Here is a 27961-nt window from a genome sequence, read left to right on the forward strand (position 1 = left end):
GGAGAAAAGTAAAGAGAAGCACGAAAGCCAGTTTCCTAAATAAGGATGAAGACAAGAGCAAGAAGAAGATGATTCAAACTGAGACTCAGGTGGCTAAATAAGAAATATGATCTGACAGACTTTTACAGTGTAATCCAGAAAATGCAAAGTGCAAGAATGCGATTGATTTGTTTTAAAAGGTGTGTTGAAGGATCTTTATAACTTTATGCTTTATAGAATGATGACATATCCCAACTTGCTAAGGCGGTCAAGATCATTGAGCGTATGGTGAATCAAAATATATTTGATGACGTTGCACAAGGTAATTATTTTCAATGCTACACCCTCTATTTTAGACATTTATTATAAAGTGCTCAAAAAAAAAGCATGCAAATATCTGATGTAATCTCCTTTATATCCAAACCTCAGATTTCATGTACTTTGAGGATGCATCTGATGAATTTAGAGGAGAGAAGGGCACTCTACTCCCACTATGGACGTTTCAGTATGATAAAGCCAAAAGTCTGTCTGTGACTGCCCTCTGCTGGTGAGTTTCACACTGTATTAAGACAAATGCAGTCATTTTTTCCAGTCAAAAGATATATCACTACTTTGAGTGACATTTGTTTTTGTTTATTTCTAGGAATCACAAATACAATGATTTTTTTGCCGTTGGTCTTGGTTCTCGTAAGTTTACTATTTATCAAATACAAGCAATCATATGTAATTTAAATGCTCTAAAATGTGTTTCATCTTTTCCTTCAGATGAATTCACTCAGCAGGGGGTGGCATGCTTCTCTTCTACACCCTGAAAAACCCAAGTTACCCAGAATTCATCTTTAACACGGCCTCAGGAGTAATGTGTTTAGATATCCATGAACATTTGTCCTACCTGGTGGCTGTGGGATTGTATGACGGCTGTGTTGCAGTGTACAACCTCAAGAAAAAGACTGATCAGCCTATTTATAACAGCAGAGCCAGCTCTGGCAAACACACAAGTGCTGTGATGCAGGTATGCATGAGGAGCAAGTGATCAAAAGTCAATAAAAAACTGTGAATGTACACTTTCATTACTAAAATAATATAACGATGGAGTTGTTCGTTTTATATAATGTATAGAAAAGAATACTATACTACTCTTACTAATTATGCATTTAGCAGACGCTTTTATCCAAAGTGACTTACAGTGCATTCAGGCTAACATTGCTCCTTGGGGAATAAAACAGAGTTAAAAACAGAGTGCTTGTAGGTTTAGTTTTTGTGACTTTTTGGTCGATCAGAAAGTCTGTGTTTTATGTTTGATTGGCTTCATTACAGGTGAAGTGGCAGAAAGATGATTGGACAGTAATCACAACTTCATCTCTGTGTCTGCTGATGGACGGCTGGTGTCTTGGACTCTGGTGAAGGTACAGAAGGAAATATCTAAAGCTTGATTCTAAAGCAAGTCATTATTGTATAAGATTAATTGATGCCAGTCATTTGGATTTTAGCATGAACTAGTCTCACAGACATTATCAAGCTCCCAGTCATTGACACAATCCAGATGACTTGAAGGATATCATTCCTACAGGTATGTATCACCTTACCACACTAGTCAGATTTTTTTAAAGATTTAATACATTAATTCTACAGTATTATATGAAAATGGTGTTTGTAAAAAAATGGAGTGATGATTTGAGTGGGGTTTCCTTTTTAGTATAAGGACAGGGGCCTTTCAGCTGTGATTATATTCATAATATTGAAAAGAGATTGTAACCAAGGACACAGAAATCTGCAATAGTTCAATAAAACAACTTTTGTTTTTGACATGCAGATTCATCCTTAGCTGGTGTTTTGTGTTAGCTTTCTGTGACAGTGTTTCATCATGTGTGATATTTCACCTATTGAGATTCAATGATAATTCAGTTTCACCATGTAAAGAATGCAAATGACTTTTGTTAAATGTTTGAGAAAAAGAGCCAGTTATAACGTCTATTTAAATAAACGTGCTAATGGTGTAAAAGAAAATCGCATGCATAATGTATGATCATATTCGCTAAATAAATTTTCTCCATTGGTCTAGTTGGAACATCTTTGGGACTTCCACAAACAAAAAGGACTACAACTTTCTTGTTGGCACTGAGCATGGAAAGATTCACAAGGTCAGTTCATATACAGCAAGATGATAATTTATACTAAGACCAATCATAAAATGAATCAACCCAAGTTTTTTAAATATATATTTTGCACTAAGAAATGTCCTGTGAACATCCTGCCGTCTGAAGATCTGCAGTCCTGAGACATCTCATTATTCTTCAGGGTTAGAATCTGAGAGAAGGAGCTTGTTGTGTTTGTGGTGGTTGTCTCCTGCTGAGCAGTCACTGTTTATATAATATCCCTGTCATCAAACAGAGAGGAAGTGTTCTTATTAGCTGCCTCTCTCTGCACTGCTATCACGGCAGCGGCTAATAACATTCCGTATCTGTCTCTCCTTCTTTATTTATATTTTTCACTTTGTCAGCCAGGGGTAGACTAGCATTCAAACTATTCATTCTGACAGACCAGACAGTTTTGTTTCTCATTTGTATGCCACACTGTACTCCATATGACTTTTGTTGCTCTAAATTACAAACATTGCATGTTCTTCTTTAAAATTTCCACAAAACAGGTATTCGCCATTTGCATGAATTTTAGAAATAATGTATGTGTCATGCTAATGCAACAGCTCTTAAAACTAAACAGATGCTGCAGGATTTATGCTGTATCTTATCGCTGACGCTGACATTACAAGACTTGCTCTGTCTGGAAGCACATGGCCCTATCACAAATTCTCACATTGCCCACCTTTAATGAGAAATTAGAGATAACAGCACCAGGACCCACTTTTAAATTCTTGACCTTCAGATAAAAATGACATTTCTTTACAAAATCATTTTCTAGCAAAAATCGTAAGCAGGTCAATTAAAGCGACTCACTATCTTTCAGAACGTTATTTGATGGTGCTTTGTGTTTTTAATTCTGATACTGAGACCTGCTTTGCTAGTGTAGAAACCGTGGTGAGAGAGCGACAACTGCTCTGGTTGAAACATGCTCAGTGTTTAAACAAGTTAAAACATGCTCAGATCTTTTGCTAGCAAAATGTTAGAATACAGTACATGTGCACCACAATGCAATACATCATGCACATCTCAAATAAACTTTATAGCCTTTAAAGAATGCATATAAAACTTTCATCATTGGATATGATGGACTATCATAAGCAAGTTAAGTAAACTGGAAACTCAACACATTTCAGACAGTGTAAAGGTGAGCTAGTTTTAATCTCTAATCTTCAGTGTTATTTGCTTTTTTCTCTGTAATACATTTACATTTACATTTATTCATTTAGCATTCATTCAATATATACACACATATATATATATATATATGTATAGGTCGCACACCTCTGGAGCAACTAGGGGTTAAGTGTCTTGCTCAGGGACACATCTCCAAGTGATGCTATAATACTCATAGAAACAAAATTTTTGATGGGAGAAACAATTTTCTCTATGCTATAATAGGCTTCTTCTGCACAAAATGCACTGAAATGATCAGACTTTGGAGCAAAAACATTCTTCGTTGTTTTAGGAGATGTGCCTAGCATCCTCTGCAGATTGGCAAAGATGTTGGGCAGCTGTGTTGGAGGTTGGTTTAATGCTAGAATCCTAGAGACATACCGCTGGGCAAAAACTGGCCCCTGTCTCCCTAAAGACTGACAGCTGATGCAGAGCTCTGTGTTCTTTAGATTCATCTCTCAGATTAAACTCAGAGCCCTTCTGTTGTGTGATGCGCTTCCCGGGGAACAATGAATTCGATCCATCAAGCACTTCTCCTGAGCGACACAATGCAAACTAAACAAGAAAAATGGTGTTGTTCTCTTTACAAAAAATACTTCTGCAAATGTTATTCATAACCACCAGTGGATAGAGATGCAGTATAACAGGAGCAAGAGTTCTGTGTACATGTTAATGAGTTTGTGTTTTACAGGGCTCCAAATACTATTCTAGCAAGTTCCTGGAAAAATATGATGCCCACTTCATGACTGTCACTCGTGTGAGGTGGAATCCCTTCCATCCTGATGTCTTCATCTCTTGTGGCTGGGACTGGATGGTCAAAATTTGGGATCAAACTATGAAGTATGAGAACCATTCCCTACATCGCTATATCTACAGCAGCCTTTTCCAGCCTCTAAAAATAGCAACCTGTTACTTATCCTTCAGTTGGCACGGCCTGAATTTCATTTCAGAAAAAGGACTATAAGGACTAAAATATTATTATTACAATTATCCCACCTAATTTTTTTATTACAGGATTTATGTTTCTCTACCAATTGGTGCAATAATTGGCTGAACATTTTAATTTAGATACATCCCAACATAACTATTACAGGTGGACTGTTTCATGCTCCCATAGAACTTTAATAAACTGATCATCCCTTTTAGTGTGTGTAAACAACATGCATCTGTAGACCTCAGGTTGTGCTCGTGCACCTGCCCTTTTGATCTTTGACTAGAGTTTTAGTTTCAGTCTTCACCCTCTCATAGCAATAGACATAAAACTAGGAATAAATGTTTGTGAGAATTTCCTGCATTGTAATTGCAGAACATTGTGAGATTAGTCAAATTGTACACAATACTTGACATCTTGTGAATTTCAGGCTTTGGTTTTGTTAATTTAATTCTGCACACATTGCTCTTCCAATAAAACATGATTAGCGTGTCAGTGCATTTATTAGACAAACCAATTAGGTTGTCAAAAAGACATCCTTATATTAATAATGAATTAAGCTGTCATCCTGAGTACACATTTTGCTCATGTGTTAGTGGATCGAGTAGAATTTTGTAGATGCAGTGTCCCTAAACCACCAACAGAGAGCTCTTGTGCTTTGCAGTAGATCAGCAATGGATCGCTTTGCCTGTTGGAAGTCTGGTTTTGTTGGATCTTTACCTCCTGAAGTAATCAAAGGATTCCAATCAAATAAATGCAGCCTTTCTGTTATATTTTACACCAGTAGACATCGGTTACTCTGACTGCCCACATTTGAACAAAGGCTCTGGCTCTCTCTTTCTCTGGATGACCACATTAAATGAATTCAGAATGGGAGCACTGGAGTTTCGGTGAAAGCTTTGTTTTGATTGAATTGTAGCTAATACAATTAACATGTCATTCACAGGTCTCCCGTTTTCACCTTTGAACTGAAAACTTCAGTGACAGATGTGGCCTGGGCTCCCTACTCCTCTACTGTCTTTGCTGCTGTCACCACTGATGGAAAGGTAAAGAGCGTACCCAACTCTAATACAAACACAACAGTTAAGTCCACAATTTTCCGTTCTACCATTTTTTTTTTGGTGTTACCAGATTAAGGTGGCTTCTTAAGTGGCTTCAAATTCTATTTTAATAATAATAACAACAAAAAAGTAATCATAATCCACCCATCCATTTTCCAAACCAATAATAATAATATAACTGCTGTTATAATAATAGTAATAACAGCAGTCTCCAGATACTTCCACTCAAAAAACATTGCATTTTTCAGTAATCAAGCTAACATGCATTGCATTCCTAACCAGTCCTCTCTCTCCCTCTCATATGTAGTACTGAACAGCCTGATTCATTCCAGTGAGTAGTTTTGTTTGTAAGGTTTATGTAACTGAATGATTCAGAAAAAACAAAGACCTAGTATGAAAGGCCCAGTACAGCATTTTAGTTCTTCTCTTATTTAAAAAAAAATAAAAAATTTAAGCAGTCTTTTTTTTTGTTGAGTAGCCTCTCTAACACTGGATGGCAGCAATATAATGCTCCCCACACACAGGAAACATAATGGTTCGTTCATATATGGGAATTATTAGAAGGCCCTTTCACTAGCCTTACTAACACCTCCCCAACAGCAACCTATTTCACCAAGAGGTTTCCGTTTAAGTTAGTAAACAGTGAATAGTTGCTGCATTAACTGGCATAACACAGTGCACTTATTGTCTGGAAACTGACACAAGGGATATTCACACACAGCCCCCTATGAGAAATGTAATAATTGCTAATGAAACAGTAGCAGCCAGACAATGGGATGTCTTTTCAACAGTGCTCAACTGCACCTGTACACTGCAGCACACACACAAAAACCACACAGTGTCCCTTCGTTGGCAATTAGTCTCAAATCACACAGCTGGTCTCAAGCTCTTGTCTGAGGCGGCCTCAGGCATCACCTGTCAGTCTCACAGCCCTGATCGGTTTAAACTGCCGTGCTGTGGTGGATGTCACTTTTATTTGCTAACACTGTAACTCCGGTGGGCTAAATTACACCTGCCCTCTACAGGAAACCCATTACAGCTTGATCCAATAAAGACCACACTCTGTTCCCCAACAAAACCAAACCACCAGAATGCTGCTTTACTTTGATGCCGAGGGTCCAATGTCAGCAACTGCTGTGAGTGTAGTTTCCTCTTAAAGTAAAGCCCAATTTATACTTCTGCGTCGAACCTACGCCGTAGGGTAGCTGTAGTAGCCTACAGCATAGCCTACGCCGTAGCTTGATGTGCACCTCTCCATGAGGACCGCAAGAGCTGTGATTGGTCTGCTAGGACCCCTCCTTTAATATATAATTGAGTTTTGTGTGTGTTTATGAGCACTTTCATATATTTTAAAGTTACACCTTCTTATTTAAAATAAAATAAAGAGAAGAACAAGGGTCTTATCATTTATTATACTACATAGCATTATATATCAGTAGTTGTCCGTGACAAACAGTGTTGATGTGTCGTAGTACAAGTCTTTGTGGAGACTGAAAGAACGCCATCTTCTCCCGTTCTGTTGTCGTCTTCTTTTTGTAGTTTTAAATAATGATTGAAATGGTTAGTTCACCCAAAAATGAAAATAAGCCCATAAATTACTCTCCATTAAGTCATCCTAGGTGTATATGACTTTCTTCTTTCAAACAAATCCAGTCAGAGTTATATTAAAAATGGTATTTGATCTTTCAAGCTGTTTAAAGGGGGGGTGAAATGCTCGTTTTCACTCAATATCATATTAATCTTGAGTACCTATAGAGTAGTACTGCATCCTTCATAACTCCAAAAAGTATTTAGTTTTATTATATTCATAAGAGAAAGATAGTCTGTACCGATTTTTCCCGGAAAAACACGAGCGCCTGGAGGTGTGACGTGTGGGCGGAGCTAAAGAATCACGAGCACCAGTTGCGTTGACAGCGTTTGGTAGCTGTGACAGCTTCGAAGGCTGAAACTGAACGAGAGCAGCAGCAGCAAGCACTCGCTCCGAGCGGGGCTCGAACCCGGGTCTCCGGCATGGGAGGTGGACGCACTAACAAGGAGGCAGAGATATTTGAAGCAGTTTTACTCACCGCCTGTGGTTCCAACACACGATCGTGACCCTTTTTCGTGGGATTGCATTATCCTTAAGAAATAAACGATACGCAAATCCGTCGTCAAACTGGGCTTTGTTTGTAAAACAAGCATTTTAGAAATGCAGGGAACAAACACAAACACTTGCACAACTCCGTTGATGCTCTGTAAAAATAAACTCCATCCACTGGTCCCTTAATGCTGTTTTTTCTTTGGTAATCTGTGCAGGGTTGTCTTGCCCTGGCAACGAAAAACACACTCCTTTTGTGACATTTCGCGACGCTCTCGCTCTGATCAGTGAATGTCTGTTGTGCTCTCAGTGCTCTGCTATACAGGAGCGCGCGCTCTTCCGGGAGAAGTGCCGTCAGGACCCATATAAGGAAATTCCGCTCCATCTAACATCACACAGAGCCATACTCGAAAAAAACTTTCCGAAACTTGTGACAAACCGGAAGGAGTATTTTTGGAACAGAAATACTCCTTCAAACGTACAACTCAATTTTTGAAACTTTGTCCATGTTTAGCATGGGAATCCAACTCTTTAACAGTGTAAAAAACTCAGTATAAATGAAATAGCATTTCACCCCCCCCTTTAATGACATTCAGCGAGAGTTGTATTCGTCAGTCCAAAAGAAGTTAAACATAAGGCGCCCATCCTTAATAAAAAGTGTCTCACACAGCTCCGGGGTGAACAAAGTCCTCCTGTAGCAAATTGATGCGTTTTTGTAAGAAACCATATTTAAAACATAATAATCAATTTAATCTAGCTTGCGCTCACTGTTGTAGCGCTGAGTAGCGCTATGCTGACCTCATACATCATCCTCCCAGAGCTGCTTCTGTGTACAACTGTTGGCACAAGCTACATTAAAGTAATTATTTAATTTTGAATATGGATAATTTTCTTTCAAAACCCCTGGAGTCTTTTAATTTTTTAGAAGATGCACTGGAACACTCGCTGAGTAACAGTCGAAATAGCTTGAAAGATCAAAGAACATTTTTATATTACTTTGACTGGATTCATCTGAAAGTGTGGAAAAAGTCATATACGCCTGGCTTGAGGGTGAGTCATTTATGGGCTAATTTTCATTTTGGAGCAAATTAACCCTTTAATTAGGGATGCATGATTTCATCAGAAATATGCAGTGGTAACCTTGACATTTTTAAGATTTTTATTATTTAACATTTGCAATTGGTCTAAAGCAAAAGAGTTCTAAAAATGCAGAAAATCTTTTAGAGCTCATAATTTGTTTAAAAAATATATATAAATAACATTACACATTAATTAATAAATCAGTTGTAGTAAATTGGCTAAAAAGGGAAATATTTATAATTAATTATAATTGGTTACATTTACATTTACATTACATTTATTTATTTAGCAGATGCTTTTATCCAAAGCGACTTACAAATGAGGACAATGGAAGCAATCAAAATCAACAAAAGAGCAATGATACACAAGTGCTACAACAAGTCTCAGTCAGCTTAACACAGTACACATAGCAAAGGCTTTTTAAATAATATAATAAATAAAAAGAAAACAGATAGAATAGAAAAAGAATAGAGCAAGCTAGTGTTTGATGTCAATTTTTGCTTTTGTTAATTGTATAATAAATGAAAAGGAAACAGTATACAAAAATATTAGAAAGCTAGTAATGAATAGAGTGCAGGTCTAAAAGGGACAAGTTTTTTTTTTTTACGAATGGAATTAGAATAGAGAGTGCTAGAGTTAGAGGGTCAAATAAAGATAAAGAAAATAGTCCAGCTAATTTGTGTAATTGCAGCAATAGCAGAGTTGCCGGGGACTATTTTCAGGTGCTGCGTAATATCACTGCGCCTGCTGCACCCATGGTACGGCAGCAAAGTTCCTTGATTATTACGCCGGAATGAGAGTATAGTTCCTAACCATATTGGCCTAGAAAATCACAACTCTTAAAAAGTTTTAAATAGGAGAAATATAGAAACTCTTTGGTCATTTTTGAGAGATATGCTAACGGTCTAATCATATTCAATGATCTATGCTAAGCTAAGCTAAAAGTGCTACCACCAGACCCGGAGATCCAGACCATGGAGAATAAGGAGCATCTCTTGTAAAAAACTAAAATAAACATAAAATAATTAAACAAAATAATAAATATGTAAATACATACACACATAATCATTTGTAAAAGAGCAAATAGACAAGGGTCGAGTAAGCCCTTGCTTCTTTATCTCAGTAGTTTGGACACACTGTGTAATGTTTGCCAGTATGACACTAGTATTGGACCGGGTCCATATCTCTGCTGCCAGTCGGCTGCCTCAGCTATTTCAAAATGCCATGAAGAAATTCACTGCAGGCAAGCCTACAAAAATAAATCTTGCTGAGATACCATGAAACAACAAATCACAGACCAAACTGCATGATTTCTAATCTTTCTTCCTTTCCTTCCTCAAGCTCTTAGCGCCAAATATGTCATGTTAGATTTGGTGTTACTCCTGCGTTTGCAGATGGCATCATTAGTACTGACGTAGTGCGTGTACTCTGCATCACTGCCTCAGCTGCCCAGAATATCATCAGTCTGTTAAGATAGATTCACACTCGCTGACTAATTATGAGACATGCTGCTTGACAAATATTTACTAATGAGTATCCAATCTGTATTCTGTGTCCCCATCTCCCGTCTCTGTCTTTCATCTGCCTATGCTTAGGTGGGCAGCATAATACATGAATGACAATGACAATGAGGATGATGGGAATTCTAATCACCCATCCCTCCCTCACTCACTCCTCTCTCCGTTTCATTTGGATTTTTTTTTTTTTTTACTGAATGTAGCAGAAGATGAGATTCTGTCATCCACAGATTGCATCTGTCGCACAGGACTCTGTCATCCTCTGAGACACTCATTCTTTATCTGTATGTCTGAGAGACACACACATACACACATCTCAAACTTTTCACAAACAGCAAATATACTTCAAAATTTATTTATTTTTATACTCATCTAACAAATGCTTTTTAACTTGTTGCATTGACAGTGCATGCTGCATGAAGCTAATGCATGTGTGTATAATTATGTTTTTTTTTTTTTAGAACTTATTGTAGTGAGATTTTTTACATTTTCACAATTTTAGATGTATGTGGCAAACAGGACTACAGATGAAAATTAGCCATCTGCTAACTCTGGCATTGTTGTTAATATGCATTATCCTGATAACATTTTTTTTTTTAATTAAAAATATGTATTATATAATTAAATATTAAAATGTTTATTAATAATTTAAATTTGGTATATTAAATAATATTATTTCTTTAAATAATCTATTAAAATAATTAGCTACCTCTCTATATATACTATCACAAAAATAATACGATCCTCTACAGCAGATGGTCTGCATTCTTACACCTCCACAGTCACACATATTCTTGTGCTCATACATATGAATATATTAAAATACAAGTGCACAACAACTCAAATGCATCTTTGGCTTACTGACACTCGGAGCCATAGCAAGAGAATACATTTCAGAGGTGCTAATGTCTGCTTCACACTGAAAACATCAAAACAGAAACTCACACAACACAGATTAATGCAAAGACTAAAACTGCCTGCTCCTCGTCCTCCATTTCTCTCAGGTCCATGTGTTCGACCTCAACATCAACAAATATGAGGCTCTCTGCCAGCAAAAAGTGGTGTCCAAGAAGACCAAGCTCTTGCACATCGAATTCAACCCTGTCCATCCCATCATCATCGTGGGCGATGACCGCGGCCATGTCACCAGCCTCAAGCTCTCTCCCAACCTCCGCAAGAAACCTAAGGTAGGAGATGCACTCATATTATGCATAGGCCCCTAATGAAACCACAGGCTTAATCGATCAGTGCTGTTTCAATCACTACTGTGCTGCATACTTCATGTGCTGAACTGCTGTATCTGCAGCTCTTGTGACGGCTTCACACACAAATTTACAGCATTCCCAGAATCCGCAGCAGTTCAAAGAAAAATCATTCGCTAACGATTATCGAACGTCTCAATTTACTGACATTGTATGCGAATGTTTTGGAACCACATTAACGCAGCTTGTTGAACACAAATTCAAGTATCATTTGTTTGCTAGGCATTAAAACAGTAATTCAAGACATCAATCAGACTGGACTGGGACACATGCTTTCAGAACCAAATGATGCAGAAAAAGAAGAAAAGTTTTGCTGTGATTACAGAGTAATTATAGATACATCTCATATTTACAATTTTTAGTTTAACAGGTTGAGGTTTTGAATGTACACTTCCAAATGTCTCTGCACATCAGTCTGGGATAAGAGAAAGAATTTCAGCAGCCATGTAATGATATACTTCACCTTTAATGTACACTACTCATGAAAGGTTTGGGAGCTAATGTGCCATTGTTTCCGTTTTGCATCCAGAGAAAGCAGCCCACTGACTGATTATGTGTCGAGCCCTCAGCTAACGGTCAGATGCTGGATAACAATGGCAGCACATAATTAAAATCTCTCTGCCTCACAGTCTAGCTGCTGTCTGTCAAACCTCGACTTGTGAGATGTCTAATTTGTTGTTTGGAGATCTCAGTCAGTGTCAGCGCTCAGTGTTGATGTGTTTTGTTGGTGACAGTCATTATATTTGATTGGCTGAAACGGTTCATTCTTATGACACTCAGTGTCACAGGTTGAGCTGCTGAGTTCACTAATGCTTTTGATTAGCAAGAAGCTGTATTATTGCTGCCATGGCTGTACTTACCTTAAACAGAGAGAAACCTGCTGAGTCTGCAATGTCTTTTAATATGACTGATGAGAGTCAGCAGTGCAACACATTCACTGTGTCTCCTCGAGTCATTGATCAGCTTCCCACAGCCTAATGTCATCGCCTCTGAAAGTGCACACTTACCCCTCAGATGCAGTGGCTGATCTTAGATAAATAAACGTTCTGCTTTGCCTCAAGAAGATTATTTGCATCTTACATTACCTTATTTAAAGGTGAAGTGTACATTTCTGCACAAAACGGAACTGCTAAAATAATTGCTTCCAAACTTTTTTCCACTTCGATTAGTAAAACTAAATTCCTCAATGTATTGCGAATGATCATCCATTCATCCAATTTGTGAAATATCAATGTAAGTTTTTAATAACCTATGTACTAATATGTAAACATGCCTAACAGTCACTATGTATATTATTGTAATTGTATATAAATATACGGGAATAAATGAGCAACTAAACAAGACATAAGTGAACTAAATCAGAAAATAGTGAAACAAACAAGAACACACTAGAAACAATTTAGGAACAACTTCATAAACAGGAACTAAACATAGGAACTATGAACTCAGAAACAATAAAAACCAAATGGTCATCAAAATATGAGTCCTAGAACAGATAATATTATATTTGAATGATTAAAAAAAAAAAAGTACAAAAAATGAATTACTTTTTTTTGGTCAGTGGAAAAACAAACAGGACTGAAGGGGTTGATCAAACACAGATATGGGCCGATACAGAAATTGTCAAAACTGCCAAATCAACCTATATTATGTTTGCAATAAACATTGGAAGCCTGAGTAAACTGTAGAGTACGTGACGCATTGCTGCCACACACATATTTTTTCCACTCAATTATGTTGTAATAGCAAGATGTTATGTCATTTTTAACAACATTTTTCTTGTAAAAATTAGATATGTCATGTCATTAATTGACGGTGGTGACAGCAGTGTGAACAATCACTTAGCTCGATCATAATAATGCACCATACAGTTTATCTATAATAATGGGAAAATATCGTTTTTATGACATATTTCCTTATTACAAGAAAAAAAAAAAAACAAGATAATTATATTGTTTTTACGTCATATCTTGTTTTTCCAAAAAAAATATGTAGTTTTAATGAGAAAACATCTCATTATTACGAGAAAATATGTAGTTTTAATGAGAAAACATCTCATTATTACGAGAAAATATGTAGTTTTAATGAGATTGTTGTTTTAATGACATCTCATTTTTAAGAGAAAAGATGTAGTTTTAACTAGAAAACATCTCATTATTATATTTTATTATAATATTATATTTTAAGAAAAGATGTAATTTTAACGAGAAAACTTTTTTTTTTTTTTTTTACGAGAGAAGATGTTGTTAAAATGACATATCTTGTTATTACAACATAATTGAGTGGAAAAAATAATATGTGTGTGGCAACAACGTGTCTCCGTGTTAGAGACCATTGATGCCAACGGTTTCTTTGAACATCCTGGGCTTACAGTGCTTTTGGGAAACTCCACCTGGACTGATATAATAACACAAGCATTTATATTATTTGGGAAGTCAACCTTTTAATGGATTATTTATGGTTGTCTCTGGGTATTAAAAAAAAGGTAGGAGAAATTGTTTTAAAAATACTTATTTTCATGATATATAAAATTATTTAAATTCATTTATTCATAACATGTTTTTCAGTTAGCAAAATGGGGGGATTTATATCACCTTTATACAAATCAAATACTTAAAAATAGATTCACAAAATAAAGGAGACAAAAACAACTTTTATAATACAGACCTTTATGAAGGACTGTGATGACATTGATTATTTGGTTAAAGCGCTTGACCTTTGCAGGATTCCAGTTGTGCTAATGTGAGTATAGGTCAATGCTGGCTGAAGCCAGACATGTATACCTGTCTACAAGCTACATGTTAAATCAGTGGCTGTGGGACCCATGGGGTGGCGTCTGAGACGGTGACTAAAAACAGCATGTTCCAAACTCAATAGAAATGGTCAGCTGTTTTCCAGGTTAGGACACTACACCTACACACACACACACACACACGTCTCACTGTGCCTGTGACTCATCAATCACAGTATTCATATTAGTCCTATGGCTAGATCTCTTTTTACAGACTGTTTTATATTCACTGCATGAAGAGTTGGGTCAACGTTCATTCCCGAGCCTTCAGTTTGTTCGCTCGGCTGCTGATTTATTTTCTAATTTACTTTGTTCCACAACAGTCAGCAACTTCTACTGGTTTGAAGTAACAGGGTCACTGAATAAACTTTATTTACACAACACTGACCATAATTACAAGAAACATTAGAAGTCATCTTGGCAGGAGAGCCACTTAAAAGCAATCTTCCTCTTCACTTACAGTACATAAGAAATCTCTGCTGGTTCCCAATCATCTGCTTCAGATGCCACAGTCATTAGAAAATGAGACTCTGCATAACTTCAGAACTCATTTCTATTGTGTGTATGAGTGTGTGTGTGTGTGTGTGTATATATATGTATATGTATATATGTATATGTATATATATATATATGTGAGGGGTCGTACAAGACTTAATTAATTCTGGCACTCTCACACACATACATTCTCCATCCACATACATATATTCTTGCCTTCACACACACTTACATTCTCCTTTCACATGCATACATTTCTACTCTTACACACACATACATACATTCTCCTTTCATATGCTTATATTTTTGGTTTCTCGCACACATACATTCTCCTTACAAACATATTTTTTTGCTTTCACACTCAAAAACATTCTCCTTGCACATACATATACTTCCACTCTCATACACATACACTCTCCTTTCACATACATATACACACATACATATATAGAATGTATTTATGTAAGAGAAGAATGTATGTATGTGCGAGACAGAGTATGTATGTATGTACAGTATGTGCGAGAGAGAGTATAGTTGAAACGGAAGGAGTATAGTGGAAACGGAAGGCAGGTTAGGCACGATCAGGCTCACCGTGACAGGCCTTGATCAGCATGGCCGAGGTAGATGAGGCAACCACAGAAGTATTTCAGCAAGCTATTTGGGTTTAAAAATAAAATAAAAAATATTCGTGAAAAGGTTACATGGCCTCATCCTTTGAGGGAGTTGCGATTGAGGACATGAGCTCAGCCTCAGTCGTGTTGCCAGATAGACCTATTATAAGCGTCAAAGGTTTTTTTTTTATTAAGTGGGAGGTTGCAAGTTAGGGATAGCGATATCTTTATATTATTTAAATAACTCAAGACTCATTTAGGGGATATTGTGGCCTAATGTTCAGAGAGTCAGACTCGTAATCAAAAGGTTGTGAGTTCGAGTCTCGGGCCGGCAGGAATTGTAGGTGGATGGGCACTTTGGATGGGTTAAATGCAGAGCACAAATTCTGAGCATGGGTCACCATATTTGGCTGAATGTCACGTCACACTTTACGGTTTATTTATTTTAATTTTTTTTATTTACTTATAACTCAGTGCTAGACTGGTGTTCTATAAGCCCCACCTGCTGTCAGAGATTGAATTAGCATTTTATTAGAAACAGAAAGAGCTTTATTGACAAGTGTTTACACACACAATAAATTTCGACAGGAGCTTCCAATACAGAAAGTACAAACAAAGTGCAGACACACATATAATTAAGGAAATAAAACTAATAATAATAAATAGTAATAATAAAATATTTATTTAGCCCATCTGATGTTTTTGTTTTGTGCACTTGCTTCATGTTGAATATATTTTTTGTTTGTTTGTTTGTTTGTTCAAGGTTAGTTTGGCCAGTAACAGAGCAAAATAAACATTTAATAAATGTAAAAAATAATAATAATAAGAAGAAGAAGAACTAAATAAATTGGCAACTAGAATGGGAATAGGCTCATTTGATTGTAAAATAAATAAAATCCTTATCAGTGCATCCTTAACTGGAATAGTTAGGCCTACCTGAAAAAGCATTGTTTATTTCAGTTTTATCTTTGAACTATTGTACCTATTTGTGCAAAATGGTTATTATTTATTACAATACAATGTTACAGTCAACAATGAAAACAATAAGTCTTATTGATTGATTGATTGTGGCAAGTCCTGCAAAATTTTTGCCAGGGCAAGTAAAAAATGTAAAACACTGGCCAAACCGGACCAGTAAAGAAATTTTTAGCATTAAGCCCTGTTAATACGATCAAAATCAGTAACACTTGTACACAGATCTGTAGAACCAGTAGGTTACATAATTATATGTCAAAGTTCAAAACTTAAAATATGTATTTGAAAAGAAAAAAAGATGACTTTGAATAGCATAACTCTAAAATTGTGAGGAAGAACTGAGCAGGTCTTGCACATGTATTTCCTGGTCTGAGAATGACTTCCTGCTTAAACAGGGAGTAATGGATACCAAAAAAGGTTTTTGGTGTTTATATATATATATATATATATATATATATATATATGCAGTGCCACTTGATTGTGAAACCCTTGCAGAATTTGTGAAAATGTAATAAAAAAAAAAGAGAGATCATACAGTATTGTTCAAAATAATAGCAGTACAATGTGACTAACCAGAATAATCAAGGTTTTTAGTATATTTTTTATTGCTACGTGGCAAACAAGTTACCAGTAGGTTCAGTAGATTGTCAGAAAACAAACAAGACCCAGCATTCATGATATGCACGCTCTTAAGGCTGTGCAATTGGGCAATTAGTTGAAAGGGGTGTGTTCAAAAAAATAGCAGTGTCTACCTTTGACTGTACAAACTCAAAACTATTTTGTACAAACATTTTTTTTTTTCTGGGATTTAGCAATCCTGTGAATCACTAAACTAATATTTAGTTGTATGACCACAGTTTTTTTAAAACTGCTTGACATCTGTGTGGCATGGAGTCAACCAACTTGTGGCACCTCTCAGCTGTTATTCCACTCCATGATTCTTTAACAACATTCCACAATTCATTCACATTTCTTGGTTTTGCTTCAGAAACAGCATTTTTGATATCACCCCACTGGGTCTCATTTGTTTTCTGAGAATCTACTGAACCTACTGGTAACTTGTTTGCCACGTAGCAATAAAAAAATATACGAAAAACCTTGATTATTCTGGTTAGTCACATTGTACTGCTATTATTTTGAACAATACTGTACAAAATGCATGTTATTTTTTACTTAGTGCTCTGCTTAGCTAGATATTTTACATAAAAGATGTTTACCTTTAGTCCAAAAAAAAAAAGAAGCTGAAATTATTAAAATAACCCCATTCAAGAGTTTGTGAACCCTTGGTTCTTCATACTGTGTGTGGTTACCTGATGATCCACAACTTTTTTGTTTTGTGATGGTTTCTCATGAGTCCCTTGTTTGTTCTGAACAGTTAAACCGAATATCTTCAGAATATATTTGCCATATTTGAAATCTTTCCAGCAGTGACTGTATGATTTTGAGATCCATCTTTTCACACTGAGGAAAATTGAGGGACTCAAACACAACTATTAAAAAAGGTTCAAACATTCACTGATTCTCCAGAAGGAAACACAATGCATTAAAATCCAGGGGTGGAAACTTTTTAAATTTGAAGATCAAGGTAAACTGCATTTAATTTGTTTTCCAGGAAAAATGCAAGTATCTTCTGTTGCTTCCGAAGGGCAGAACTAAAAAAGATTTTACAAGGGGAAGCCATCATCCAGTTGATCAGAAATTTTTAAGTCTGTTTGACTGACATTTTTCAATCTCCCAAATGTATTTCCCTAATGGCCCTCCCTGGTTAGTATTTGATGGATTCTATGAATAGCTGTAACCTTGAGCTACTTATTGAAGCTCATTGAAGATTCATCACTCCACTGCAGTTCTGTGAATATCTGAACATTAGCATTCTGCTGAGCACATTTAGCAGATGTTCTCAGAGTGATTACCAGACTCATAATTGCTTAAAATTTCCCCTTTTGATTGACAGGAACCAGAGAGTGTTTAATTAGTGGAAGTGAATATTTCTTCCGAGAAGTTCATCTGGTCTGGTTTAGTTCATTACAATCATAGAATGGTCAGTAACCATAGTGATCTTTGATTATTCTCCCCCGAGGAAGCAATGTGTCACTGTAATCATATCAGACAAATGTCATGTGAGATTAGAGTGAATCTCTGACGGTTTTGTTCCACCACAGCACACACAGAGGAAATAACATTGCACTAACACCTCCCTCATTACCTCCGCCGGTCGAGATGAACACGTTTAAATGGGAGCTTCACACTGAGAAGTGTTTGTGGCACCCCTGGGTCAGTCCTCTCACTGCCAGCAGCTGACTCATCTCGTCCTCTTCATTTCTCTCTTTGGTCCACAGGAGAAGAAGGGTCAGGAATTGCCGAAGGGGCCGGAGGTGGAAATAACAAAGATGGAGCAACTGTTGAGCTCACTGAGGTAGCCTGGGAACAATCAGAAGAACTGAGGCACAGTAAGACCAGGACGACTGCAAATACTACACATTTATTACAAACACTAAAATATACAGTGGCTATAAAAGTCAGCACACCTCTGTTAAAGTATTTTTCCATCTTTAATGTAATACTGAAACCAACACAATTCATGTAACAGCAAACAGAAACTTTTAAGGAAAGAAGAATGAAAAGTAAGACTTGATATATCCTGGATGCACAAGTATTCAGCTAATATTAGCTTTTTCCTTTTAGTAGAGCAGCCAGTGTTTTTGATTAGTCATCTATCACCTTTGTAAATCTTGATTTGTTCATTTTTTTCAGTCTTGCAAAAGAGCCACATGTCATTTCAGGTTTTTTATATATATAAATTAGATAGGTGTAGTCTCTGACTGGGCCTTTACAAAACATGGTTCTTCTTATGAAGCCAAATGTTTGTTGACTTTGATTTGGTTTTTGAGATTTTAAATTTGTGATGAAACATGAATTTCAACTTCATCTTCATTTTAGTGGAGGCCAGCAGGTTTTGTGCCAATGGTCTTGTATTTAACACTACACATGATTGTCCTTATCTTGACTATTGCCCCAGTCTCAGCTGAACAGAAGCAGTCATATAGAATGATACGTACACAACCATGCTTCATTATGAGTTAGAGCTGGATAATTTGAGAATCATGTTTTCTTGTTTCAAATGGAGATCACAATTCTCCAACAATTCTGAACCAAGTAAAATAACATATAATCACCTAATTCTGTTAAAAAATCTTTAATTTGAATGATTTATTAAAAAAAATGTTTGAATAAATGACACAATCATTCACTTCACTTGTTTTCATTACTGAATGATGCGTTTTTTAATGAATGATTCAGTGACAACATTAAGTCACTTGTCTCAACAATGTAATCAACAAATGTTATTTGAAATAAAAATTACTTTCAAAAGATGATTCGCTCCATTTTGATCGCTATCATGGGCATCAGTGTTAATAACTGAACTATACATTTTTATCTCAGTACTGTGATAATATGAATGATTGTAAGTAGGACATAATACTGTGTGGTTGTTTAAAGCTGTTTTCTACCTAAATATGATATCTGTTCTCTCCGTCAGTAGCAGTGCAAACACAGATTTGAATATCCAATATTATCTAGTTATTGACACAGACGAATCGTTGTCATTTAGAAATATGAACGCGTGGGCGTTTGAATCCAAATTGCGGTCTTCTAACGATTAATCGAGCAGCTCTATTGTGAGTGTGTTGTTGTTTGGATGATGCTTTGTAAAATCATGGCCAAGAAGTTCTACTTGGTTTTGTAGGATCATTTAACATTTTGGTTGTGGCAAAAATGTAGGTAGGCTCAGATGCTTGAGCTATTATGAAGAATACAGAATTGTTGTCACATGCAACAAGTGATCAGTACAGTTGACCAGTTTTTTGCGATGTCATTGTGGCGCCCACTTGTTGATGGTTGCCTTCACAGTATTCCAAGGCACATCTACAGTAATTCATGGAATTACTTTTGTACCTCTTCACAAAGCGTCCTGCACATTTTTTTGTAAGCAGGCTGTGATTTCGGTAATAAGATCAAGATAACATCCTACAAAACCTGCTGTTTTCAGTAAAAGTTTGAATGTGATTCGTTCATTTCAAACACAGTACATGCATTATTAGAAAAGGTTGTCTAAAAAAAAAATTGTTTTTGTTTTTATGCTGCATGAATTTTGTCCATTTCAATATTACAATAAAGTTGGGAGAAGATTTACCATTATTTTACTTGAATTTATTTTTTACATCTTATAAAGCTGCATGTCTGGTTCTCTAGAAATGTGAGAACAGTCAGAAATAGTCATACTGCATGCCTATAACAAGGTAGCTCATAGCTTTACAAGATGTTGAAAAAAGACCAAGAATTGTATGGATATTGCAACATATTTATTAAACCATTAAAGTTTCTCTGATATTCTCAAGAAAAGATGCTATCATGTTATTAGTGTATCGGTTCCTCTGACCCATTGCACAAGCAAACAACCACAATAAAACATGCATTTATTAAAACGTCTATTTCAGACACAAAGCAGCACAATTCAGCTCTTATTAAAATGTAATTCTTGCACTTGAGCTTTTATTTGTTTGTGTGTTAATTAGCATAACACTGATTGCTAGCTGGTTAGCTGCAGGTGTGGTGTTTCACTGACATTGTCAGGCACTACTGAATGACTCGACTGAGAGTCTCTTTACCTTTACATAAAACACTCAGGCAGAGAGGTACAGTATAAGAGAGCTCAGGTACAGTCCAGCAGTCCACGCTCAGCAAACTCACTCCTCATCCTCGAGTGTTTTAGATGACGCCTCACTTATGCAGGCCTCTATGAATAGCATAAAACATCTATGAAATCATGTTTTAATTCATGACAAACCATGTCGCCCAGTCTGCAATTGATTGCTGCAGGCAGTACAAAATATAAACAGCATTCCGTCGCAAATTTTTTCCGTCATGCCGTCAGCAAGCACCTCTGCTCGTTCCTCTGACGTGTGTTCTCTAGAGTCAGCACTGGGACACCCTCCTGACTGGAGGGAACCTTGCATGCTTTGCAGAGGATCAATATCAGAATCAGTATGAGCAGAGCTACTAAGATGTTACATGCTATGGCCACCACTGCGGCGGTGGACAGTCCCGTAGTGGAGATGGAGTCTTCACGGTCACATAGCTGCATCGCTGACACAGAGACGGCCTCCCTCCCTCAGACCAGCTGTCAGCCCCAGAAGACACCGCTCTGATCTGTGACCTGTGAAGCCCTGCTTGCTGAAGACACCATCACTCTGCTGTCATTATTTGTCACCCAGGGGTCCTCCTGATCGTCTGATCCTGTGTGAACAAGTGCGTCTTACTTTTCACATCTCTTATGTTCACAGATCAAGGAAACACTGTGTTCTGGTGGTGGAGGAAGACTTTGAAACTGGTCTGATGATGGATCAAGTGCAAAGCCTGAGGATTTTTAAGAGCAATTACTTTTAATGACTGCACAACATTGCTGTCTTTCACTGGTGGACTTATTCTTCTTTCGCTGACTCAGCGTCGTTCACATTCAGAGGTAGATGGAAATAAACAGCAGGGTGGCTTTCTTTTGGATGAGGTCTTGAATGCAGTCGCCACCATTCATCTCAGGCTTCCTATCCTATGTGAAAGAGAGAACAAAGCTATTTAAACAGGTATCACAGTACTGTATTTCATCATATCTGCAGAATGAAATTGCTCTGTGTGCCGCACAATGATGTCGTCAGCTTTTAGATTTTGTTCCAGTTTTCTATTATAGGTGCGAGAAGCTCATTGGCATTATTCACAGATGAGTCAGTGGCGTGAGAAAGGAACTGCCTTAAAATCTCATTCTTTTCCTGGTGTGCCCAATGAAGCCTTCACAAGCCTCTGCCTGGTTACTGTCTGTCTCTAAATTGTCTGAATGCACAATGGATCTGGCATCGCTTTTAGAGACACACATACATAGAGAAAACTATATGCTTGTGATCCAGCTGAAAAAAAAAAAAACATTCTCAAATCAGTCCTGGTGAACTACCAAATGAGATAAGAGAGGATGTGTTGAGCCAGTAAATGATTTCTCTTCTGTGTAGCTCATAGACTGTAGTGGGAAGTCCTAGCAGGCCCACTCCTCCACAGTTCAGCCGTGTAGAGAGGGGCACAGAACTGTGCACAAGAGGGGCTCCTCCTCCACAAGCATGCTTACACACATACAGTTACATGAATAATTCATTCCCTTCTTTAAACTAAGAATTATATCAAAATAATATGATAGGCATGACAATTCTGTCATTGTTTACTCAGCCTAATGTCATTTTATTTGTCACTTTTCGATGGAGAAGCAGATGTTTTGCTAGGGGCTACGATTAGAGCTAAGATCTAGATCTAGCTAAGATTAGAGCACTCCTCCACAAGGCCCTTTACCAACTAACCCGAATCAACCTTCGTCCAGTCACATAAGGAAGGAGAATAACAGCGAGGTGCTGACAGCAGGGGTGAAGACTCGCCAATATCTGCTGCTTCTGTCATAAAATCTCAGAAGCTTCCAACCACATGTATAGCTTTTTTTATTTATTTATCCAAATCCACAACAACAGCGCTTTACCGTCCCGCTAATCATCAGAGTTTAATTTTGAGACGACCATGAATCACCTGCCTGTCCTCCCAGCTGTAAAGGGAGGGCTGTGTGCGTTTATGATGCTACAAGGAGACTTCGCTGTCTCGCTGGAGGGAAATAATGGTGGGATGCCGGAGGTCTCATTTCCAGACAAGGACAAAGAGCAGTGGGGGGGGGGGGGGGATGCTAAAAAGCTGTCAGGGGCAAGTGAAACACACAGTGTGTAATTACACAGGCCACATAAAGAGTCTATTACAAAAGTGCTTGTCAACCATACACAATGACTTCTACCCATAAACCCACCCTCAACATGCCTCGTTCACATACACTGCCAGCCGGCATATTAAAACCGAGATGCTTTGGGAGAATAGCAGTACTATTCTGGGTGTCATTTGAGCGGAAGTGTGTACGTGTGTGTGCTGCCAGTGTGTTATCCTGAACTCATTTCGTTGCAAGCAGTGGGTGGCTTCCACAATTACTGTGCAAACCTCCTGAGGGTCTCCTAGGTGAGGTGACTCTCATTTATTAATATACCTAAAACTGCTGTGAGCCACTAAATATGAAAGGGCACTTTATTCCTAACCTTCTTTATCATAGGAGTTTGTTTGCTGTAATCAAGCAAAGTAAGTGGGTTGTGACTTTAAAATGCAAAACGTACTTATGCAAAAAGGGCAGCACTGTGTGGGGTGCTGGGAAATCAAATGGATAAAACACACTGTCCTTCTTTACACATGCATTTTTTCATTAGTCTGATTATCCACACAGCAGACATTGAGAGACACATCCAGGGCTCCAGACAAAAACTATTTTGTGCCATATAAATATTACTTGATTTTAAAGGAATATTTGTGCCTTTTTTTAGCATATAGATAAATGGCAAATCCGCTCATGGATGCACACAAAGTTTCCCAGTCTTTCCCTACTAGATTAAAATATTGTCACATTTATGGCAATTAGGTGCATTCTAGTGTAGGTGCAATCTAGAGCCCTGAATGACATCACAACTCAATTTAGCGTCAAGCTGCAGAACAGGAAATAGATGTCCCCTTCATTGTGGGGGAGCACAAATGCACACAGATTGCTACCCAGAACGGCAGCTCTCCAAAGCCAGATGGAAACCACCATAGGCATGATGGTGTGCATGAGATATCAAATAGAGCTTCATAATAATGCCTTACATTGCATGCAACACATTCAGTATGCAATGTCTTCCTATGTAGCTACTCATTTGGACCCTGTTTTTACTTTGACATACAGCACAGGCACGGTGTATAATATAAAACGTCAGTGTTTTTACACCTCACGAGGCATGTTTCCCCTTGATTGTTATTATAGCTTGTAGTAAAGGCGAGGTGGGGGGTGAAGACAACTTATTTCTGTCATCCTGACATTTTAACACTGCATGCGTCTAATAAGTGTTTAGTTATATGAGCTTGTGTTTGGCTTGCCATTAACAAAAATCCTCAATTTAACCATTAAGGGCAGAAAAGAGCTCCAGATATGATCAGTTTTGCTGAATTGTGGGTAATGAATTCAGCATTAGAGAGCAATGTGACTTAAAGAACTCCTTTGCATCAGTGAAAATGAATGGAGTACTGCTTAATGCAGTTAGCAACAGACTACTCATCCACACATTCAATAACATGTCAGGGAGATGCATAAGTCACACGATGCACTTTAACAGCTGGTGCTAGACAGGCAAGTAAAGAAGGAAACATGATGAATTTATGAAAAACATGAACTCATGAACACAACTCATTAAATATACTGACAAACAACTTCACTAACTGCCGCACATCTGGCAGCACCTGTGCCAGCACCATTCCTGCTGTATGTCTATTCTATCATAGCATCCTGACTGCTGGGATTTAGCACTGCCATCAAATCCAGCCATGAGGCAGAGCCAGAGTGGCACAGAGCTCATTCAGATCTCAATGCATGACTGGGTAGCCATCCATCTGAGATGATTTTCAATGAGTCAGTCACTCTGCGCTGGGCCTGCTCCCTGATTTCTTCTCTCACAGCACATAACATTTGAACAGACGTGGAATTGGCAGGCCATTCAAGGGCTTATGAGAAGTTCACCGACATTAGCAACCTCGACCATCTGAGCAGGAAAGCTCTGTCCAGGGCTATACAGTGTGACACACACACACACACACACACACACACATATATATAGGCTACTTAACCATTGGCCATGCCGCTCTCACACCACACATTCTCACACAGTGAAAAATACTGTACATCTTGGAACAGAGGAAACTGACAACACGCCAACATACAAGACAGGATTGGTTACTTTTGGTATGAAGAAGGGTCAGCTTTCAAATTTTGTCAGTTTGAAAAAAGAAATTCAAACAACAAATGCCGTTTTGTGGTTCTTTAATGTGTCTTGACAGATCGCTGTAGCACCTCAGTCCAGGTGGCAGCAGCACATGAACCGATCGTCTCTTACACTTTACTAGTTAGAGCATGAAATTAACATGAATGAACATCAGAAGGTTATCTTGTTAAAACTGTGGAATGTTGTCAACACACCTATTTTCGAGTTCAAGTCCACTGTCTACTCTAGCTGTCTGGTTTGTTTGTTTGTCTGGACAAAAATGGTAAATTCAGCATCATGATTGGTCAGATCTCCTGTCAGTCAAACTTCCTGCAAAGGGTCAATTAAGTGTTAATTATTTGTGAAATTTACTAGCATTTTACAACCATTATTTCAGAATAGATGTATTTAAACAGATTACTAAGCTTTCAGTATATACATGTATATAAAAATAAGTTATACTTTTCTCATTTTCCAAACTGTATTCAACAAGAATGTCACATTTACATAATGAATGAACTGCACTACTGGTTGTTGACAGAAATGGTGACAGTTTTTTACACTGGTGCTACAATTGTGTGGCTTGTGCCACAAACCTTTGAACCTCTAGTCTGTAGCACCAGAGCAACGTGCAGAAAAGTTAACATACAGCCCTGTTGTCACCATCATCAGGAAAACTACTGCAATCAGTAACGGAGCCCTGACATTTAGAAAGAGCAAATGGCAAACAAAGTGAGTAGAGGTCAAAGCCATTAAATGTAAAAGACATTAAATGTAGCGTTATGGACTGCATCAAAATACCACGTCATATCTCTGTTCTTACGGTAATAGACAAACTCCAAGCACGTTCTGTTTTGGCGGTGGTACTGACTAAGTCAGGTCCCTATAGCAGCACTTTGAGAATCGTTTAGTTTAGTGGAGGTGGATAGTTCACTCACTCAGGAATGATCAAATCTGTCATCATTTACTCACGCTCAAACCTCTGCACACTATGACTAAAGCTAATTTATATAACACGACTACGAGTAAAAAATACCTGTGACTTCGATCCGTGGAACACAATAGAAGATATAGGTGATATATGGTTCATTGTATGGACAAAACAAATAAAATGTACTTAAAATATATTTTTGTGTTTCGAAATGAGGATGAATAGCCTAAGTAGACAGCATTTTGAGGCATTGCCTCTAATAACCAAACATGCTCTCAAGACTTGTTTTTGAAAGTTGAACTAGCTTCCTTTAAACGCTACGCTTGTGGCGCGAGAGGCGACAATGGTCAGACGCGCGTGCATATGGAAAATAATAATAAAAAACAACGCAGACAGAACGTGTCCTCTGTGAATGTCATTTAAGATCTGTAGGCTATGCAACTCGATAGGTTTTGAAACACAGCAACCGATTGATTTATTTGTTTGAGCTTTTTCGTAAACTATATCAGCTTAGACTTTTTATTTCTATTGTAAAAATTGTTTGAACGCAATTACCTGTAGAAGATCGTGCGGAAAAAAACCCGCCTACATTTATATCGATAGCAAACCTTTTAAAAGCGGTAACTCATGTTTGGAGACACATAATCAGAAAATAATACACAAAAACACATTAAACCAAAAAACAGGTTAAAATGTAAACACGAAATATCCAGTACTTTCTTCGGTTCATATTAACAGTTCGTTCATCGTGGCACAAATAAGCACTTTAAAGACTTACCCGACAAACACAAGCGCGATGCTGACACGGTTGGTACCTGTCCGGATGTGATGATCCATGAGTGTGAGCAGCAGCAGCAGCACGAGACGAGCCGAGCTCCACCGCGCCAAGCCCTGAAACACGGGACGCACGAGGACATGCGGCGATCACGTTTAGGAGACCGAGCACACTGATAAAAATAGATCGATATTAGTTATTTAAAGATTTAACAAAACTCTACACCAAAGTGAAGAGAGACATTCGTGTCATAGAACCGTGCGCAACCAAAGCACCGCCCTCTCCTAAATGTAGTGCTCTTTAATGAAGGGTCAAATATTCCGCAATTGAAGTACAAAATCTAGACCGAAAAGAAGTTCTTACTCTCACATACGCAAGTCTAGATGCAATAAATGTACATTTTCCATGAATTAGAGAAAAACATTTTCCAATTTAGTCTGTAAAAATATTTTGTTGACTACTGGGCAAATTATGGATCATATCACAAAATGTCCACTCAACAAACAAGTCGTTCTAGATATATCTTATAGGCCCTAAAGCTTTTGAATGGTAGTTATGAACTTGCAGTTATGAATGTCTTACCAGTTGAGTATAGCATGAAGGATATAATGGAGGAGAAGCTGTTTGATGTTTAAATAATTTAGTAAAGGTTTCTGTGTAAACTGTGGACCAGTTTGACACAACTACCCCTTGATGCTGCGGTTAAATTGCAAGATGAAATTGAAGAAAGGATTAAATACAAGATCCTTGATCCTGTGATATTACGAAGTATGCCAGATCTAACACAAAACAACGGCTTTAAGGCAAAAGTGCAGACATTTTGAATGCATTTTATCTGAGCATGAGGAGAAAGAAAGAAAATATGCCATGCACATCTGATGTCATTGTTTTAGCATTAACAACAAAGTACTGTGGAAACATGGTACAGTGTTGTTAACAGATACCATGGTACTAAATAATACAGGATATGCCATGGTATACAACAGAACATGTCCAAAACACAATGCTTGCACGAACATTTAAGTACAAAGGTACTGTTTTGTGAGTGAACAGCTTTAATTCACAGAACCCTGTATCTCCACTGACATGAGTCTATTAAGTATAGTGAATATATATTTAAATGGGCTCATATTTCATATGTAAAATTAGTTTTGGGCTTTTTTCTTTCAGATTTTTTAAACCTCAGCCTATAAAGATGGATAGATCTTTAGCTATTTCAACATAATATTCTTCATGGACATTTTAATAAAGAC

The 27961-nt window shown here is 37.4% G+C and overlaps 1 pseudogene; it reads left to right on the top strand.

Annotated features, from left to right (window-relative positions):
• The first annotated feature begins 7 nt into the window (after positions 1-7).
• Positions 8-21018, top strand: LOC113077152 (dynein intermediate chain 1, axonemal-like; annotated as a pseudogene).
• The last annotated feature ends 6943 nt before the right edge of the window (positions 21019-27961 follow it).

This window comes from Carassius auratus, unplaced genomic scaffold, assembly GCF_003368295.1.
Source record: "Carassius auratus strain Wakin unplaced genomic scaffold, ASM336829v1 scaf_tig00021761, whole genome shotgun sequence".
NCBI lineage: Eukaryota > Metazoa > Chordata > Actinopteri > Cypriniformes > Cyprinidae > Carassius > Carassius auratus.